This window comes from Camellia sinensis, chromosome 14 (genome assembly GCF_055761805.1).
Source record: "Camellia sinensis isolate YWXY chromosome 14, ASM5576180v1, whole genome shotgun sequence".
Lineage (NCBI taxonomy): Eukaryota > Viridiplantae > Streptophyta > Magnoliopsida > Ericales > Theaceae > Camellia > Camellia sinensis.
In genome coordinates, this window is record NC_138974.1 from 90,008,153 (window position 1) to 90,030,277 (window position 22,125).

At 33.7% G+C, this 22,125-nt stretch overlaps 1 pseudogene across 1 annotated transcript; it reads right to left on the bottom strand.

The window, feature by feature from the left end:
* Nucleotides 1-355: 355 nt before the first annotated feature.
* On the bottom strand, nt 356-3,887 carry LOC114310812 (uncharacterized; annotated as a pseudogene). The gene is made up of 3 exons (XR_014350301.1): nt 3,778-3,887; nt 3,097-3,107; nt 356-1,363 (listed from the first exon to the last, which is right to left on the bottom strand). The product of XR_014350301.1 is annotated as an uncharacterized LOC114310812 (transcript).
* Nucleotides 3,888-22,125: the final 18,238 nt, after the last annotated feature.

The window sequence follows — 22,125 nt, forward strand, 5'->3', positions numbered from 1 at the left end:
CAGGGACTTAGACCTTAGACATTGACTTCAGTTAAAAAAAAGGCATTTACCACTTGTGTAATAGAGATTATCATATCGATAACTACATATTATATTTGTTTTTAAAAAATAAATAGCAATTATAATTTCAAAAATAAATTATCTATTATTTTAGGACAAATGTAACTTGTTTCTATGATTGTCGCTATTTGTAATTCTTTAAGTAAATAATCTACTCAATAGACCTTATAAAATAAATATTTTAAATGACTAAGATGAGCCTCTCTAAGCCCAACAAGACATCACGTAGAATTCAACTCTTTTTTTTTCAAGGCAACATTTTGCATTTGTATGTAATTTTCTTAGTTTGTATAACAAACAACTCTATCATAAATTATTTCCATCAAAACAAACAGTACACAAACTTTAATCCTTGTACCATAATCTGTATACAACATAAATAAATTTTTTTATTTAATTTCCATTAGTAAATCCTTATTTGGGAATCATTCGAGGTAGTGGCCACAGAACTCTTACTAGATCCTGACCTTATTTGCACACACAACAATGTGAAACCTTCGTGAATAATCTCAAGAGAGATAAAGAGACAGAGAGATTGATTCATCTCTTGCATACAACTCCTCTACCATCCATTCCACTTCCACAATTCAAATCACCATACTCGAAACCCTCTGACGAATTGAAGATCCCATTGAATCTCGCAACAGCGCAATCTACAGCAAAGAGGCTCGAAGATCCAAATTCCTTATGACCGCCCAAAACCGGCATAACTACCCCCATCTTCACCTTGCTCACATAATCGCCGCCGTAAGTCTGCCCCAAAACGCCATTAACGTCGCCGCTGAGCCAGTAAAACTTAAATCCTAGGTCTAAATGTGCGAAGCAATCCTCTTCAGTGACTCCATAGTTATGCACTCTCGAATCTTTCTCAGTAATCGGAACAACATTCGCTTCAATTTTGAAATTCCCTTCGACTTCGATCACCACCGAATTGGCATCGCGAGATCTGGTGATGGAGACACCGAAGACGGCGGCGGGCCGCCAGGTGGCGCCGGAGACGGCGGAGAGGAGGACCGGTTCGAAGTCGAAGGAGAGGGATATTCGGTCGACAGAGTCGTCGCAGATTGGGGTTTTTTGGGCGGCGATGGAGAGTTTTCGAGAGTCGAAAAGTATTCCGAGAGATTGGATCCATGTGAAGTCTCTCTTCATGTTGGAGTTGCGTTTGCCGATGAAGTGAGCGTTGATGTGGAGATTGGAATCGGTGACTATGCAGAAGTCTTGGCCCTTTTTGCCATGGAAGTAGAACGCTATTCGGCGCCAACGAAGCGTGGGTCCTGGCAAACTGCTCCCGGCCGATTGCAGTCTGCGCGGGTTATCAATTTCAAAAGTTTAAATATGTAATTTTTTTAGTTTAGTGCTTTTTATGGGAGATTTATACTTGATTAAGTTCTCATTTGTGAAATAATAATTTTTTAGTTTAAAAGTTAAAGAATTTTTAAAAAAATAAAAAAACCAATTGTATTGCTTGGTTTCCAATTTTTCAAAACACTTTTCAGAAAATTCTATTTTCTTATTTTTCGTATTTTTTTGTGTTTATTGAATTTTTTTAATATTTTAAGCAATTTTTTTACTTTTTAGACACCTAACATAAATACACCTAAAAAGTAAAAAAATTGTAAAAAAAATCTTTTAAAAATTTACTAAATATCAAAAATACAAGAATTTAGTACATTTTTTGTATTTTTATGTATTTATTAATTTTTTAAAATATTTTTTCACAAATTTTTTACTTTTTAGATACATCTAAGTAAGATGCATCTAAAAAAGTAAAATAAATGTTTAAAATTTAAAAAATATTCACTAAAAACAAAAAAACACAAAAACCAAAAAAGTCAATTTTCAAAAAACTTAATCCAGAAAACTCAAACCAAACACAGTGAATAATTTTTACTAAAAAGTCAAAGATTTTATTATCTCTACTTTTTGTACTTCTTTTCATAAAAAATTAAAAAATAATTTCAAACATACAAAAAAAAAATTATCTCATATTTTAACTAAAAAGTCAAAAAGTTATTAAAATAGTCTGTTCCCAAATGAGGTCTAAGTCTTAATTAAGATTTTTTAAATTTTCAAATCCCATTAAATTTTTAGTAATCGAAATTGCCCTTCAAATAATAATTGTTCATCATTTATAATTATCCATAAAAGAACATGATAATTTGACATTTATTTGATTTTCAAAACTTTAAAATATCAACTTTCAAATTGAAAAAAACTATTAAAAAACATTACCTGCCAAAAAAAAGCTTTTTTTTTTTAAACTGAAAAAAAAATTAAATTATTTTTTTGTGCAAAATTGAAAATTTTGTGTCTATAAAAGAGTATGATGATGGAACATTGTATGCAAAATTGAAAAAAAATAAAATAAAATAAATAAAAAACTTTAAAAATAAAAAAAAAATTTGATTATGTTGTCAATTTTAAAACTTATAAAAACTGTTAATATTCTCGGTTTTATTGAACAGCTGAATCAAATCAAATAGTAGAAGGATAAAAATATTTGATCTCACACTTTGCTTTTTTTATTAGTTACTGAAGCAATTATCTAGAACATTACTATACAAATTTGATAATGTTCTTAATTTTAAAAATTGGGAAAAAAATGATAATATTATCGATTTTACTAAATAGGGCTTATTGGTTCAAAAAATCTTAAATAAGACCTAAGTTACCATAACATTTGTAAATTAGACTTTTAGGTGATTAACTCTTTTTTTAATAGTAAGAAAAATAATTTTAAAAAATTGATACGGGAGACATATTTTTAAAATTTGTTTTTAAATTATCAATTATACAGCAAATAAGCTTCTGATTATCTTAATAATATGATTAAAGAATTAATAATAGGATATTTATAGAATCACACAAAAAAATACATATCAATAGATAAGATTTTATGAGATTTATATGCCTTATCTAATTTTGTGATAGAGTTGTGTGTTTGTAGACTAAACAATATAATAAAAAATTGATTTATACAAAATATTTTCCTCATTTGGGCCAAAAAAAAGAAAGAAGAGAGAATGAGAAACTTACTGCAAACAGGACTGCATGTGACACAATCAACCTCACATTGCTCAGGACAAGCAATGGGACATGTAAACTCTCTCCAATAGCACGCTTGATAAGCCTTATTCATGCATCTGGCTTTCTTAGGAAAAGTCGAAGGTGGCGGAGTTGAAGATGGCAACGGTGGAATAGAAATAGGAGTAAGAGGAGGTATGGGCACTGTTAATGTACACTAAACCTAACCCACTAACCTAACCCACTACATCCACCCCACTAAACCTAACACACTTACCATCTCCACTACCACCCACCACCTCCACTACCATCCACTACCACCACTCACTTACCTCACACCTCTCCTATATAATAGCTTCTAACATACAAATCAATACACATCAATCTTGTAATATATACACATCAATCGTGTATCATACATACAAACAATCAAATAATACATCAATCTTAATATGGTATCAGAGCAAGGTTAACAATCTAATCATTCTGCTTCACCGGCGGGCGGCAGTCTCGCCTTGGCCGCCCGCCGGACCTGTACACCTACCTTCACTCAGCAGCCGCAGAAGCCCCACATCTGCCACCGTAAAACACCCTCATCAGTTTAATCATCAACCTCATCTAGCTCCTCAGTCAGCAAGTCGTGCTCCTCCTCCGCAGAAGCACTGTGCCGCCGCTACCAACACACACCATTACTTTGCGGGAGGAGGGTCTCTTCTCTCTCTCATGGCGATGAACACCACCGAAGCCTCGTGGAGCTGCTCCAAAGCAGATGCAGCTTCTTCCCCAGCCGACTCAGCTTCCATCCGAAGGGACTGAATATCTTCGCCTCCGCCGTCCGATCCAAACCCTTCCCCGTCGATCACAAGCACGGGATCTACCTCGTCCTTCCTTCAAAGTCCCTCTCGGCACCTCTTCTTCTCTCGGCATGCATCTCTCTCTCTACGCAGAAAGAGAGACACAGCAGCAGCTCGAGGAGACACACACACACGGCACACACCGAACCCATCTCATGACCAACGGACTGACTCTCTCTCTAGTTGGCAACAACACAGCCACAACAACCTAGGCTCTCTCTCGGGTGGGAGAGGGAGAGAGCATTTCTTTGAAGCAAAATACATACACTCATGCACTGATCTCTTCCCTCTCACTACACACGGCAGCTCACACACATAGAGACACCACACATGCAAACTTATCTTTCTCTCTCTCTCTCTCTATGTGTTCAATTCCGGTGAGCTGGGTTCTTTACACTCTCGAAGCCCTCGCGCTAGGGGCCATTAAAAAATGTTCAAAGCTGCATGATCTCTCTCTCTCTCTCGGCAGATTTGAGAGTAAAACAAAAAAAAAAAAAAAAAAAAAAAAAAAAAACATCCCTCTCTCTCTTTCCATCGGTATTGTGAACACAATTGGTGTGGTGCTTCTTTTTCTTTTATTATTAAACACTTAGTGCTCCTTCTTTTTCTTTTATTATTAAACACTTACTTGGTGAGCCCCTTTCACACCCACACACTATTAAACACTTACTTGGTGAGCCCCTTTCACACCCACACACTCACACATGCACCTCTGATTTTTTAATCTTTCAACTTTTTTCTTTTTTTTATTTTTTATTCTTCACCTCACGTGGCATGTTTCTTTCTGATTGTTATTTTCTTTTATCATCATCACATTACACTCATCATTTCTTTTAAACTTTTCTTCTGCCAACCTGTTCCCATTGATTTTATAATTTCATTTATTTTATCACATATCTATTTAAAAAAAAAAAAAACAAAAAAAAAAAACAAAAAAATCATAAACACAAAACACACCACACACCGTTTTATTCATGACAGGGAATTAACCCCCATCACATTTCTACACACAAAAAAAAAAAAAACAAAAAAAAAAAAAAACAAAAACAAAAACAAAAAAAAAACAAAAAAAAAAAAAAAAACAAACAAACAAACAACAACACAAGCTTTGTTTTCTTTTCTGCAGCGGCCATACATCGACCTCACTTCTTCTCTACTCTGCCGCCGGTCTTTTCTTTTTGCCTCCGTCCTGGGCGGCCCTTGCCAGTGTTGCCTCCGTGTTTCCCACTCCACTGGGCACGATCACTACTCCCTGCTCCTCCACTGCCGCATATGGCGGCCCTCCAAATCGGAACATCACGGTGGCCTTCCGCTTCAGCTCCTTGTTTTCTGCCCTTAGCACGCTTATCTCTGCTCGCGCATCCTTATACATGCGTTGGAGCAGAGCCAGCTGGGAGTTTAATTGCTGCACCTCATTTGTCCTACTCTGCAGCCGGTGCGACAAGTTTGTGACCGCCGTCATGGACTCCACACATGCCTTCAAAGTATACTGATTAGCCTCCACATCCGTTTGCACCGCCATTTTTTGCTCCACAGACCGCATCGGAAAGTTCAGCGGAGCAAACCCAGCGGTGTTTGGTTGAGGTTCACTGGCCACCGCACCAGCTCTCTCTCCTGTGGACTCATTGAGATCGGGAAAGAGGGTGAGCAGTCCACGGGAAGACGAGGCCATTTTCTCTCAGCAAAACGACCTCTCTTTCTCAGCAAAACGAAGAATTTTTCAGAGGTCTCTCTCAGTTTTTCTGTCTCAGTTTCTGCCTCCTCCGCTTCGGTTTATAAAGACCATGACACAGAAGCAGCCACGCGCATCGCGCGCCTCTTGACGCCGACAACCTGGCACGCCTTTTCATGGCACGCCTTTTGATGAATCGGGCACGCCTTTTGATGGCACGCCTTTTGAGGGTGCGGGCACGCCTTTTTAGGGTGCGGGCACGCCTTTTGAGGGCACAACTTTTGAGGGCTCGATATATATCTACATGTATATTTTTTTTTGGGCCGCCTATCTACCCACTCATACAGTGTCTTCTACCCCGGTCAGCTTTCTCAATCCCTTTGTTTCAACCTCAAATAGGTTTCTATCTTCACACCTATTTGAGTTTGAGGGGGGGTTATACACAGTATCATGTTCAAGTCACCTCATGGCGCACTCCCTAAGTCGCCCCCTTGGTGCACCACCACAAGCTGCTACAACGGTCCGACATGACCCCATAAACTGTCTTCTACAACGGTCTGACACGACCACACAGTGTCTGCTACATCGGTCCGACATGACCCCGTAAACTGTCTTCTACAACGGTCCGACATGACCCCGTAAACTGTCCTACTACAACGGTCCGACATGACCCCGTAAACTGTCTTCTACAACGGTCCGACATGACCCCGTAAACTGTCTTTTACAACGGTCCGACATGACCCCGTAAACTGTCTGCTACATCGGTCCGACATGACCCCGTAAACTGTCCTGCTACATCGGTCCGACATGACCCCGTAAACTGTCTTCTACAACGGTCTGACATGACCCCGTAAACTGTCCTACTACAACGGTCCGACATGACCCCGTAAACTGTCTTCTACAACGGTCCGACATGACCCCGTAAACTGTCTTTTACAACGGTCCGACATGACCCCGTAAACTGTCTTCTACATCGGTCCGACATGACCCCGTAAACTGTCTTCTACATCGGTCCGACATGACCCCATAAACTGTCTTCTACAACGGTCTGACACGACCACACAGTGTCTGCTTCAACGGTCCGACATGACCCCGTAAACTGTCTGCTACAACGGTCCGACACGACCATACAGTGTCTCCTATCCCATTTTTAATTGTCAGCTTACTTTTCTGTTTTGTTACTCTCTTCAAACTCAAGTTGGTTAGTTCCTATCCTCCTTGAGTTTGAGGGGGGCTGTTAATGTACACTAAACCTAACCCACTAACCTAACCCACTACATCCACCCCACTAAACCTAACACACTTACCATCTCCACTACCACCCACCACCTCCACTACCATCCACTACCACCACTCACTTACCTCACACCTCTCCTATATAATAGCTTGTAACATACAAATCAATACACATCAATCTTGTAATATATACACATCAATCGTGTATCATACATACAAACAATCAAATAATACATCAATCTTAATAGGCACATAAGAAGGAGGAGGTGGTGGTGACAATGTAGGAACACTAGGAGGAGGTACCAGTGTAGGAACCTCAGTAGGAGGTGGCGGTGGAGTGGAGATTGGAGTAAGTGGAGGTGTGGGCAAACTGGAAGGAGAAGGTGGTGGTGAAAAAGTAAGAACACTAGGAGGAGGTGGAGTGGAAATAGAAGTAGGTGGAGGTGTGGGCACACTAGAAGGATGAGGTGGTGGTAATGATATAGGAATACTAGGAGGTGGTGGTAGTGTAGGAACCTCAGTAGGAGGTGGCGGCGAAGTGGAAATAGCAGTAGGTGGAGGTGTGGGCACACTGGAAGGAGGAGGTGCTGGCAATGATGTAGGAACACTTGGAGGAGGTGGGAGTGTAGGAACCTCAGTAGGAGGTGGTGGGCAAGGATAAGGTGTACGAGGAGGAAGTGGTGAATGGGGACTTTTCTGTTTTGGAGGCGATGGAGAACGTGGAGGAGGTGGTGAATGTGGCTTTTTCTGTTTTGGTGGCGGTGGAGAACGAGGAGGAGGTGGTGAATGTGGCTTTTGTTGTTTTGGTGGCGGTGGACTATGAGGAGGAGGTGGCGAGTGTGGAGTTTTCTGTTTTGGTGATGGTGATGGTGGAGGATAATGAGTACGAGGAGGAGGGGGTAAGTGTGGCATTTTTTGTTTTGGTGGTGGTGGAGGATAAGGAGTATAAGGAGGAGGTGGGGAATGAGATTTTTTTTGTTTCGGTGACGGTGACGGTGTACACACAGCTTGACAAGTAACACAATCTACAGTGCAATTGTTAGGGCAATCCAAAGGGCAATAAAGATTATTATTTTGGTGATAAATAGGAAAATTCTTGTTATCATGACACTTGACATGTTTAGGTTTAGGAGCTTTTGGAGTTTTTTGAGCTCCCTCAGCCACGATCACTATGAGGAGTACAAGACACACACAAAGGGGCGCCATAGGTTGAGCCATTTTGATCTTCGGTGCAATTAAAATTGTTGGGAGTTTGTGTGCATTTGGGTTCATATTAACTCTGGTTTTTATAGATGATTGGGAAAGCCAAATGCGCCCTCAAATCTAGCATATATTAGTTGGCCACGTGTTCTCATCTTTCCAAATTCCAAGTGACGTGTTCCTTAGTTTAGTAATTCAAAAGTGTCAAAAAGTCAATCTTAAATGCTTGATGTTTAGTGAGGGTTTTTTTAACATGTGTTATATGCATAAAACGAGGACAATTACACCCATTTATATGGAAAGAAGTAAAATGTTTAAAAATGATCTAAACTCAATAAATTCTTTTATAATGATACAAAACTGACACTTTATTTTCCTTCCCCCTTCATATCCCTTATATATGTATATATATATCTTTTTTTAAAAAAATAATAATAATAATTAGTTTGATAAAAATAAATTAATGTTTGTATTATAGTAGTTGCCAATAATTATTTATTTATTTATCTATAGAATTTTGATTTAGATTTCTTAAAATACACTTCTATTTAAATGTCTCTTATCGGCTTACACTTGTTGAGTGTCAAGGCAGAGATTTATTTGGTTGAATTTTTAAAAATATATATTTTTTAAATTAAAAAATTAATTTGGTAAAAAAAAATAAACACTCATTATTTTATATAATTTTTTCTTTGTTTGGGAAACAAGTAAATTTTAAAATATTATTTTCTGTATTTATTTTTATCAAACTAAATTTTAATTTTTTTACAAAAAAAGGTGTTAAAAAAAATACAAAAAACTAGAGATGTGAAGAGGTAAAATGTGAGGAAAATAAAAAGCAACAATGATTTATCTCTCATTTTTTCCCCACCCCTTTCGACTCCCTCTCTCTCTCATTGGTTACATTTTCTTTTTTTTTTTCTTTTTCTTTTTTTTTCTTGCTTCTCCAATTACCACCCGCCACGTGACAAAGGGGATGGGGGTGACCCCCAAAAGGGATCTCAAGCATTATTCAATAAAAAGTTAGTTTGGTCTTATTATAAAAGAATTTATTGAGTTAAGACAACTTTTAAACTTTTTACTTATTTCCATACAAGTGGGTGTAGTTGTCTTTATTTAATGCATTCTTAAGATGTCCTTATCGTACGTGCTAACAAAACTCTTTAAGGGAATAACTCCTTTACAAATATAGATAGGACACCCGCTTCATAAATTTAAATTTCATTTTTATTTGCCAAAAAGTTAAAGCGTTGAAATAGTTTGTCTAAAAGTACAAGTTCAAGTAAATTGATCAAAATAACCTTCCTTTTATATATATACTAGTGTATGTCTGTACCTGAAGGTACGGTATAAATAATGTTGGGATTAAAATACAGTTATTATTTCTACGTATAATGTCAATTAATTAATTAATTTAATGCATCCTCAACATTTAAGTAATCCTAGGGAATATGAATATATTAGAAACATTGTATGTTGCCACCACAAATAAGCCAATCTTATTTGAATAATTTTAGGTATCATTAAAATTTAGAAAAAATTACCAAAAATAAAAAATAAAACTTAGAATTTAATACTTATAAAAAATAAACTATTGAGTTTTTAATTTTAGAAATTTAAATATTAAATTTCTGATTTATTTTTAATCTAAACTATTTGCATGTTTTCAATCTGAACAATCTGAGATCTTTTACGTATTTTACTAAATAATAAATAAATACCATTAACAATCCAAGCAATTTGTCGGTAGAAAAAAGTAGCCATCAGTCTTTTGCGAGGTCTGTCTTTCACATATTTTTTTTCATTCTTATTAAAAAAATAATAATATATCAACACATTTTGCATTCCTATTGAAAAATAATAATAATATATCAACATAATTTGAATAGCACATAAAATAAATAAAAATATGATAGTGGCCAAGCATTTGAATGCGTAGCACAATTAAGAAAACCGACTATTATCTCTTTCCTTACTCTATTTCTTTTCAATTTCTTCACCATGTCTTTAACAAATGAAGAAATAGTCCATGAATTATGAATGAAAATTTAAATTGGGTTATAAAAATAAAAATAAAATAAAATAAAACAAAAATAATGACCTATGAGAGACATACGGGTTGAAGAAAAAATAAATAAAAAAGAAAATGTTGAGACCCAAACCAATGTCAACAGTCCCACAAACCAATGTCAAGACCCTCGCCTGATAACACAAATACAAACCCAAATCTTATAAACACAAACCCAAATTGATGTCTCTTTTACTTTGATTGAAAAGAAATATAATGATTTTCAACGCTCTGTTCCAATACTTTGTGTCTCTTAAGCTTTGTTTTCAACTTTTTCAGTAGTTCCATTGATTGCATACCTAATCACACAAACCCAAACAGAAATCTTAGAAACATAAATATTAGAAACACAAACACAAACCGAAACAACAAAAAAATAAATAAATAAATAAATAACACAAATCCAACACAATGAAACATTAAAAATCATTTGAAAAATCACTTAAGAATGTGTTAAAATCCATTTGAAAACCATTTCATGAGGATCAATTATTATTTCAAACCGAAGGATCAGATTGTATACCATACCACAAAATGAGTCGCAAAAAAAAAAAAAAAAAAAAACTACTCTTTCAACCCACCTAAATATTTCAATAAAGATGCTCTACTAATTTTTTAGCAACCTCACATCTCCTTTCATTCTTATCTTCGTAACACAAATACAAAGTTACTCACCAATTTGGAAACACAAACACCAATCCAAATCATACCAAAGCACGTACCTAATTCTATCTGTTAATCAACAACATAATCACCAAATCCTATCTGTTCATCATTATAGAAAAAACATCAAAAAATTAAAAACGAAATAGATTTGTATGTGCCTCTTCCAAGTACTTCTTCAACCTCTTTGCTACACTCTTCAACCTCTTCATCATGATCATCAATTTGGACAAATCAAAGCCTTTTATATGTACAAATTTTAGCTACAAATATTTACTTTGCACAGATCAAGTCATATACATGTATCTTATCTATTTCATCATCATTCATCATCAACAACAACAATATGCACTCACAACACCAACAACAATTAAAAGTTAATCAGCAAGAAGAACACAGATCCAATCCTAAAATCAACAATAACAACAATATGCACTCACAACACCCCAGATCATCACAACACCAACAACAATTAAAAATTAATCTGCAAGAACACAGATCCAATCCTAAAATTACTGCACATACATCAACCATTAGATATTGATTAGGAATCATCTCAGCCATTCAAATGAAATGTAAAATTAAAAATAAATTTAAAAAAAAAAAACCGTTCTACCGTATTCAAAAAGGATAAAATAAAAAATAAAAAAATCTCAGCCATTCAAACAAAATGTAAAATTAAAAATAAAAAACGAATCGTCCTCCCTTATTCAAAAAATATAAAATTAAACAAATAAATAATTAAAATCAGAGATATGTATAAATGATTTACTGTCTTTTGGTAGATGAAAATCCATATAGAATTTCTTCACCTTATAGTTACTCATCATCCTATTTCACAACAATCAAAACACAACAATTAAAATAATAATAATAATAATAATAATAATAATAATAAAAATAAATTAAATAGAAGAAAAAAAATGGACATCCATTCAAATGAAATGTAAAATTTAAAAATTCTGCTCTCTCTGTTTCTCTGCTCTCTCTCACTCTTTCAAAACTCCAAAACCCTAAATATTCACATTCATCTCTCTCTCTGCTCTCTCTCACTCTTTCTCTCTTCTCTCTCATTTATAGCCGTTGACAACACCTCATTCGTTGTCACTGACGACAACACCTCATTCGTCGCTGCCAACAGCACCTTTTCCGCCATAGTTCTCTCTCTACTCCTTCGCTACTGCCGCCCGACGAGAGAGAGCTAGTTATACGCTGCCGTAACAGGCGCATCACTGACGCAAGGTTTGTTTCTCTCCTTCTCCACCCCTTATCCGGCGTCCTCTCCAATAGCGATCGCCGGCCACTTCCCTGTCTCTATCGCTTGCGTCTGCCGCCTTGGTGCTCCATTGCTCACAATGAATGGCTCTGGAAGCACCTCTGCTTCCGTCACGTGTCTTCGGGTCGCCCAGAGTCAGGCTGGTGGTGGCAGTGGCCTTGGGAGGCTGCCAAAGGCTCTACATGGTGTGTTTATGTCCCATTCTTAGCCATGTCTCCAAGATGAAGAAAATCTGCCTTACAACGGTGGCGATGGTAACTGGGAGATGGTGAGGAATGTATGAACTCGACACGAGCTGGACCTAAAGTAGTTGTTGTTTTGCATTGTCTATTACGAGCGGTTAGGTGGCGGCGATGGTAGTGGGATGCTCAACGGTGATGCATCCGTTCATAGATCTAAACCCTAACTTGAATCATTGAGTTAGAGTAGTTATCTCTTATCTCTTTCAAATCTGATTTAGATCTATCTAGATCTACCATCTCCCATGTCATAACCCAAATCCACTCTAGAGGTTTGGATCATAACCGGTCAGTAATCATGAGATTACCTATGGTCTCAGACAGAAATCAAATCATAATTTGTCATATGGGGCCAAAAGCGGAAGCTAAATTATGAAATTTTACCTAATGAGTTGTGCATAAATGACATAGACAAAAACTTCTCATATATTCATAACTTACACTCATACATACATGAAAAGATAACATATGTCCAAGATCATTCCAGCATCATTGTTATACAAAACCAGAATGTATGTACACATACAAGGTCAAACAAGACCAATAAAAGAAAACATAAATTCAAAAGACAAAAGAGACAAAAGCCTTGCTCGTGAGACACTCATGACAGACTTCACAAAAATTTGGTATCCTTCACAGGTTCACTAAGGTTGGGGCAAGACATCCCGCTACTCATCTACATATATATATATATATATATATATATATATATATATACGGAGTGAGGGAAAACCCAGTGAACAACATCAGAGTAAAGGGATTATGTGAATGAAATCTAGTAAATAAAATAAGCATTTCTATATCATAAGCAATACATAACGGAACAATCTCGGGCCTAACAAATAACAGAATAACCTTGGATCCAACTTATATTAGATGTACGAAATGGAATTGATCATAAAATAACATAACGACCTTCGGTCCAATCATTTACAGCTGTATAATGACCATTCGGTCAACTCGCAACGGATAATCAGACTTGTCAAATGTTCAGAACAACTTTGGGTCCATCTTATCAAATGTACAGAATGACCTTGGGTCCAATCCAATTACACAAAATGATCTTGAGTCCAATTCAAATATATAAAATGACCTTGGGTCCATTCTATATATTGGTGTCATATCAATCACATTTACAGATATCATATTGATCAGTCAGATAGAAATTCATTCACACTTGCAAAATCACAGTCTCGGAAAAGCTTACCACATTAGGACATTCAAAAAATGAAGTAAGTAAGAAAATATTTATACTAAGATATTACTCACAATGATTTGGTTGTTGACTTGTCCTTGTGGATGATCCTACTCAATAGATAAACATACACACATTGAATCACATTGCTTAATTGGATTGTTCTTTAACTTATTCAATTATATTAGGTTTCTTTTTAACTCTTAAATTCATTTAGGATGTTCAAGTCATGCCTAAGAATGCCCAGAAGGGAATGAGAATGCACACGTGATCAGAATATGTCTTTTTAAAATTTGCTAAAACAGAGCACTTCGCTCAAGCACAACATTAGTCGCTCGAGCGGACCACTTGGTCTACAAAAGTACTAGATGGTTTGAATCTAAACTCAATGTTCGCTGGAGCCAAGGTGCCAAATAAAAGATAGTCGCTTGAGCAGTGACTCGGTCACTCGACCCAACTGCAATTTCCCGCAAAAATACTGGATGCATGAAATGTATGCTCGGGCGATAGATTATTCGCTTGAGCGGTGAGGCAAAATTCTAGAAATTCCAAAGTAGAGTTAAGCTTGAAACACATATTCAAAGTATAAGATTCATGCATGATGCAACCCAAAACCATGAAAATTCTTCAAAAACATAAGTACATGGCCAATTACTAAATCAAACTTCATGATTTTGTAAAATTGAATCTTAAAACTCCATAATTGAAACCAAAACTCCCATGCAAGTATCAATTATTTCCAAACTCTTTTCCAAAGCTTCAAAAACATGCAATTCATTTTCAAAACTTTGTAAATCATGGAATTAAGCTCTAAAACTTCATAATTCATGAATGCATGCAGAAGATAGCTTCAAAACTCAATATGGATGGCATGAATTGTGTTCAAACATATGAAACTCTATCAAATTATGCATGCTTGTATGAATTAACCTCTAATTCTTCATTCTAAGCTCAATTCTTACATTTGAACACATAATCCTCTTGAATTCACATATTTGATGGTTTAAACTCATGAATTAAGGTATAAACACTTACTTATAATATTCAAGAACACCAATTCTAGCAACAACTTGAGTTGTTCTACCTAATTCTCCAATTTCGTTGCCAAATTCCAAGTTCACAAGCTCCTTCTCTCTCTAAGTTGCTCTCACTCTCTGTCTAACTTGTAAAATTCAACCAAAATGAAATTTTTGAGCTCAACTCTTAATTATAACTTATATATATATTAATTAGCTTAATTATCACTAATCAAGGATTAAGGGATGAATTACGTTTAAAATTAATTAATTAAAACTTAATATTTTTGAACTGAATCAAAATTTAATCAAATATCTCATTAGACTCTAAAAATTATGCCGATCTCAATAAATCAACCAATTTCGATTTCTGACACCATTAAGGCCTTCAATTTTTAGATCAAGTAGAAATCATAACAAATTTTTCTACAATTAATAGATATGTAATCAAAACCACATTAATAACATAATTATCAGTAAAATTCACACTTAGCACATAAGCACGTAAAATTCACACTTAGCACATACGCACATACACAATTAAGGAATTAAAAGCATAATATAGAACGGGATTGTCACATTTCATCTATTCAAATCTATTTGATGTGGTTGAAGATAAAGATTGAACAAATATGTGTTTGATTTCTTTGAGGAGTTGCACTATTAGGATAAGGAAGATAGATGTTCAATTTTTTTATTTTTTTATTTTTAGTTCTTGTTCAATGGTGTATTTATCAAATCTATGATCCTTTTTTTTTTTTTTTTTGTGTGTGTGTGTGGTAGTTCTTGTTGTTATTGTTGTTGATGATGATAATGATAATGATGATGATGATGATCATGGAGATCTCAATTTTTTTTTTCTCTTGATGATGGTAATGAAACAAATTGCGAGAGAGAGAGAGAGAAAGAGAGAGATAGAAGATTTGAACAGGTATAATTTGGTTTGGCTTGGTATTTCAACAAATAGAAACAAAATAGAATAGAGATTTTTTAAACAGATAGAGAGAGAAAATAGAAGTGGAAAGAGAAATACATAGAGAGATAGAGAGAGAAACAGATAGAGAGAGGAAAGAGAAATGAAGAGAGAAACAGATGAAGAGAGAAAATTTGAAAATTGTATGAATTTGAACAAATTGAAAAAATAAATCATAAAAAAAATTCACTAGATAGACTTAAAATTTGAACAGATAGTCAACGAAAAATCAACACATAAAAAAAGTCAACAGATAAATTAAGAGGTAAAATTAGAAACAAAATATCTTCTAAAATCAATAAAGGACTTTTCAACAAACTATTTCATAAATGGTAGAACTCTCACCAACAAAAAATATTTACTGGACCTAATGCCTTATGTCCTCCTCACTTTGGATTTTTCAACAATTTTCTCATATAAAAATTATTAAACACACCATATATATGAACAGATAAAATTTTATAGTATATTTACACACAAGTTTCATTTTGTGAATTTATACTACATTGAGTCTTAAATAAGATTTGTTACTCCTTTAAGTCCCATTAATTTTTAATAAACAAATTACCGATCAAACAATGGTTGTTCATCATTTGTAATTGTTTATGAAAGAGTATGGTGATGTAACATTTATTTTGATTTTTAAAAACTTCAAAGCATCATAATATTTACAACATACATTTATTTTTGATAAAATTTATATTTCTACAATCAAAACAATGAAATTTATCAAATAAGACTAATATTAAACATAAAATTATATAAAAATAAAAATATTTTTTTAATATAAACTTATAATTTAAATTATTTTTAATAGTCAGTTTTCTTAACTTACTTGTTCTAATTTTTTCTTATAAAATATATGGAGTTGGTTGAGTTAATTAAGAGAAAAATTCATACAAAATTGAAAAAAAAATAATCATACTTAAAATGAAGAAGTTACACCAAAAAAAATTATAAATTCCATCCAAAAATAAACAAATTAGATTGCAACTATGAAATTTATCTAAAATATATGATCCATAATATTTGGAGAAAAAAAAATTAAGTTTGAAGAAATTTCTCAGTTGACAAAACAATTATATGCACTACAAAAAAAAAAACACTTTTGGCGACTAAATTTTTAGTCGCCAAAAGTCCGTTTTTAGTCGCCGGAAGTCGAAATTTTACTTTCCCCGACAAAATTTTTTAGTCACCAAATTAAAAGTCTTTAGCGACCAAAATTTTAGTCGCCAATAGTGTTTTACACTTTTGAAAATCATACATTTACCGACTAATAATTTAGTCACCAATACTCACTCAATCGCCGGCTACACTGTTTAGTCGCCAAAATAAAGACTTTTGGCGACTAATAATTTTAGTCGCCAAAGGTGTCGTCGAAAAAAAAAACCCACTTTTTTTTGCTTTTCCTGAGTTTCGAACCCCAACCGTCCCGCATTCCGAACCTTTTTGCAACACACTCCCTCCACTATACCACTACAACATCACATGAATGTATATGCAATATATATTATTTATATAGTATATTAACCGGTATTAATACAAAATAATATATATAAATATAATTTTTTTAATTCAATATAATTTATGTAAAAAATAAATTATTTACTTAAAAAAAATTTAGGCCACTTTTGGTGACTAAATTAAATTTTTAGTCGCCAATTCTATCATTTTGGCTACTAATTATTATTTAGTCGCTAACAAATTAAGTTCCGCCTAGAAATAAGAGGTTTTGGCGACTAAACCTGTTTTTAGTCGCCAAAAACGTCCTCTTTTGGCTACTAAACTGAATTTTAGTCGGCAATGGACTGTTTTTAGCTACTAATTTTTTTTTTGTAGCCAAAAAGCTTCACTTTCAGCGACTAAACTGTATTTTGTCGCCAAAACTATCACTTTTGGCTACTAAATCATTTTTAGTCGCCAAAAATCATGACTTTTGGCTACTAAATCATTTTTAGTTGCTAAAACCCCCACATTCGGCGACTAAACTGTCTTTCAGTCGCTAATACCCTCATATTTGGCGACTAAACTCTTTTAGTCGGCAAAAGTTATCAATTTTGGTGACTAATCCATTTTAGTTGCCAATTGTACAACTTTCAGCGACGAAAAATGTAATTTTAGTCGCCAAAAGTGCTTTTTGTTGTAGTGATGGAATATTTCTGTGCAAAATTGAGAAATTTCTCAGTTTTTTTTTAAGTTTTAAAACTAAGAATATTACCAATTTTTAAACTTTAAAAAAAAGAAAAAAAAAACTCACAATTTTAAAATTGGAAAAAGCTGAGAAATTTTTAAAAAATTGATAATATTATCAGTTAATGCTGAAAAAAATGAGAAAGTAAAATGAATAATTTTGCAAATTGAGAAATCATTTGTTTCGTATAGCTAAAAAAATAATATTTTATTTTATAAAATTTTATATTTAGGTCAAGTTTGGGAAGTTACCAAAAAGTCAAAAAGTTACTCAAAAAGTTAAAAATTTATCACTATTCACCAAAAGTCAAAAATTACGGTTGCACAACTCCCAATCCTAATTTTCCCCTACACACTAATTTATATAATTTTTTAATACACATTTTTTCATAAAAAATTAAAAATTTAACCCAAACAATCATATTTTTTTCCTCAATTTTTTAGCCCAAAAAGACAAAAAAATATATTTATTTAGGACACCCTAAACAACCCCTTAATATATGTCTTGTTTGATAGATTTCAATTGTGTAAACTCTAAAAATTTAATTTTTATTAAAAATAAATATGTATAATAATACTTATGACATTTTAAAGTTTTGAAACAACAAAACAAAACAAGCAATACCCACTTGAATTGGAGAAATTATCTATTGTTTTTGAAGCATGGTGAGATGGTTACCAAATGATTTATAATTGGTGGAGAGAGTGCGTCAGGGGCGGAGGTAAAAAGGGATAATGTGCCCCCTGAGTTTTAGGATTTTTTTTTGGGTCAACATAAAGAATATATTTTAAATAAAAATATTATTTAGAGTGAAATATTAATGATATTTTTTAAATTATGATAACAATAATAGTTATTTTGATTGAAAATAAAGAAACTACGATAAGTCATATTCTTATTTATAAAAATTTCAATATAACAGTGATATCTACTATTATTGAAATACAAACATAATTAATCTCAATAAAGATATGAAATTTATTAGATTGTTAGTTACATTTTGACTTGTCATCCTCCATATTTTTCTTTACTATTGATTAGTGATATCACATGTCAATGATGACGGAGTATTACTATTTTATTAAATTTTTACTCATATTTTGTATAAAAAATTACTTTATCATTATTTAATTCATTTTAAAACTTATATCCATGACTGTTTTTATATTGTCTATGATACACTAGTTACAAATAATATTTTTTTATATATATATTTCTTGAAGTCAATGTAAAAATTTATATGAAATATTTTTGCAAAATTTTCAATGTTGTAATTAATAAGTTTTCCCTCTGATTTAATTTTTTGATTCTGCCACTAGGGTGGGTCCCATAATTTTGTGTGGAGGCATGAGACATAATACTTGATGATCGGTGGATAATATTATCACTTGGTGCACTTGTAATACCTAATAATTTTTTATTAGCACTCAATGAATTAATTCTCAATTCCTTTCATTTTTTAATAAAAGTAAAACAGTCATATATACCTAAATATCTTGAAAATAAGTCTTTATGAATTAGAAACAATGAAAATGGGACTTAATTAAATACCAACATTACAAAAGGAGTGTCAAATAATTAACCTATAAAAAGATGCTCCACATTACAAAGGATTATTTTGGGAAGATAGCTAAAAGCCATCTTTCAACTTTTAACCTATTTTTAGTCACATTATTTCTCACATTTTTTATATATGTTTTCAAAAAAAAATTAAAAAAAAAATTAAAAATCAACTTTTAACTATCTTCTCAAAACAACTCAAAAGAGTTCTAATTTTTGCTGCCTAAACTAATTAGAATGAAAAAAAATGCCCCCACAATGACATATACGTTATTGGATATGTGATAATTACTCCAAAATCGTTCATAGAACTAAAAACATGAAAAGTTTTGACTTGCATGCAAGTATTCGGATAAATCCTGCTCAATTTGCAGCCCAGCAATGAAGAGTGCTCTTTTATTTTTGGGTCTAGTTGCAACATTTCAGTCGAAGAAATTTTAATAATTCTTATATGAAGGTGGCAATTAAGAATATTTTCTTTAGTACTCAACAGTACCAGTCCTTTTGTTTATTTTTTTTTGAACGGAACAGTACCAGTCCTTTACGACTGTGATTATATATATATATATATATATTTTTTATTCAAAGAATATTTTCTTTAGTACTCAACAGTACCAGTCCTTTTTTCTTTTTTTTATTCTAATGATTTTATATTGGTAGGAAAAATATGTGATTTTTCACAAATAAATTAATCAATGGGAATAAAAACTAATGCGAAAAAATTAAATAGAAAACAACGCAAGAATTTTACGTGGTTCCCTCAATGTGAGATACGTCTACGGGATCGAAATCCGATTCCACTATCAATCAAAAAGTTTCCAAACGATTACAAACAAAACACGAATGGTCTCACAAACCACCCTTAGGTGAATTCCAAATAATCACAAATAAACAAGAGGAAAAACCTCACCAAATAGATGAACCAAAATCTTCCAAAACAGAATTGTAGATGACCCAAAATAACGAACCAAATCAGTTTCACCAAAATACCACCGAATTGATCATCAACAATTCTCTAGCAGCCTCACTGTGTACCACAAATCAATTAGCTACTGCTCCACAAAGCAAATCCACCCTTGTTTTGCGTGATGACAAATTGCTCTCTTATCAGCCGCTATTCCTCTACGGAAGAACTAAACAATATCAATATATATATATATATTGTGAATCTAGGTTTTTATCAAAACTCTGGTTGTATCCAAATTGAATTAGGTCTTCACAAATTAGATATAATATATTAAATATATTATACTTAAACCAAACTAAATTAAAATTCTTTAACAAACCAATTGGGTCTCAAACTCCAACAAGGAGATATAACTCAACAATTCTCCCCCTATCGACTTATGTGGAGACATCAATCATACCCGCCAAAGTTCGACACTTTAAATGTTTGTCCCTTGACAAAGTCTTAGTCAACATATCCGAAATATTATCATTGTGTAAACATTTTCGAGTTGCAACAATTTCAAATCTAACACATCACGAATCTAATGGTATCTCACATCAATGTGTTTCGATCTCGAATGAAAAATAAAATTTTTACTTAAATGAATAGCACTTTGACTATCACAATAAAGCACATACTTTTCTTGTTTCATACCCAACTCTTGCAAAAATTTCTTCAACCATAACTCTTCTTTGCAAGCTTCTGTAATGGCAATAAATTCAGCTTCAGTAGTTGAGAGAGCAACGTATTTTTGTTATTTAGATTGACATGCCACACTCCCTCAGCAAAAGTCATCAAATACTCCGAAGTAGATTTCCTAGAATCAATATTATCGGCCATGTCAGAATCTGTGAACCCATCAAGTATCGGCTTACCCATCCCCAAAACACAAACACACGTTCAAAGTCCCTCAAAGATACCTCAGAATCCATTTTACTGCTGCCCAATGTTCTTTACCCGGATTAGAGAGAAACTGACTCACCACACCAACGGCGTGAGCAATATCCGGCCTTGCACAAACCATAGCGTACATCAAAGAACCAACTGCTGAAACATAAGGAATATTTTGCATCTCTTCCTTGTCTTTCTCACTTGTAGGACATTGATTCGAATTAAGCTTGAAGTGACCCGCAAGTGGACAACCAACCAGCTTTGCTTTATTCATGTTGAACCTCTCAAGAATTTTCTCAATGTAGCTTTCTTGAGACAACCAAATCTGCCCCTCTTTGCGATCATAAACAATTTTCATACCAAGTATTTGTTTTGCCGGTCCCAAATCTTTCATAGCAAAAGACTTGCTCAACTACAATTTTAACCTGTTTATCATGGTAGAATCTTGACCCACAATTAACATGTCATCAACATAAAGCAAAAAAATAATAAATTTACTATCTGAAAAAATTTTCACACCCACTCAATGGTCCGAAGTGGTTTTAGAAAAATTATTATTCATCATGAGACAGTAAAATTTTTTGTACCATTGTCGCGGGCTTGCTTGAGGCCATACAAACTTTTTTTCAATTTGCAAACAAATTTCTCTTTTCATTTTTCCACAAAACCTTCCGGTTACTCCATGTAAATTTCTTCTTCAAGATCACCACGAAGAAATGCGGTCTTCACATCAAGTTGTTCAACTTCAAGGTTCATACTTGCAGCCATGCCAAGTACAACCCGAATAGAAGACATCTTCACAACCGGCGAGAAAATCTCATCAAAGTCAATGCCTTTCTTTTGCCCAAAGCCTTTCACAACAAGACGTGCTTTGTACCTCAAATTCTTACCATCATTCTTCAATTTGAAAACCCACTTATTTTTCAGAATTTTCCTCCCCTTAGGCAACTTCACTAAATTATAAGTGTGATTTTCTACTAAGGAATTCATCTCCTCTTCCATGGCCTTTTTCCAATCACCTTTCTTTGCATGCTCAATTGCTTCTTGGTTGCTCTCAG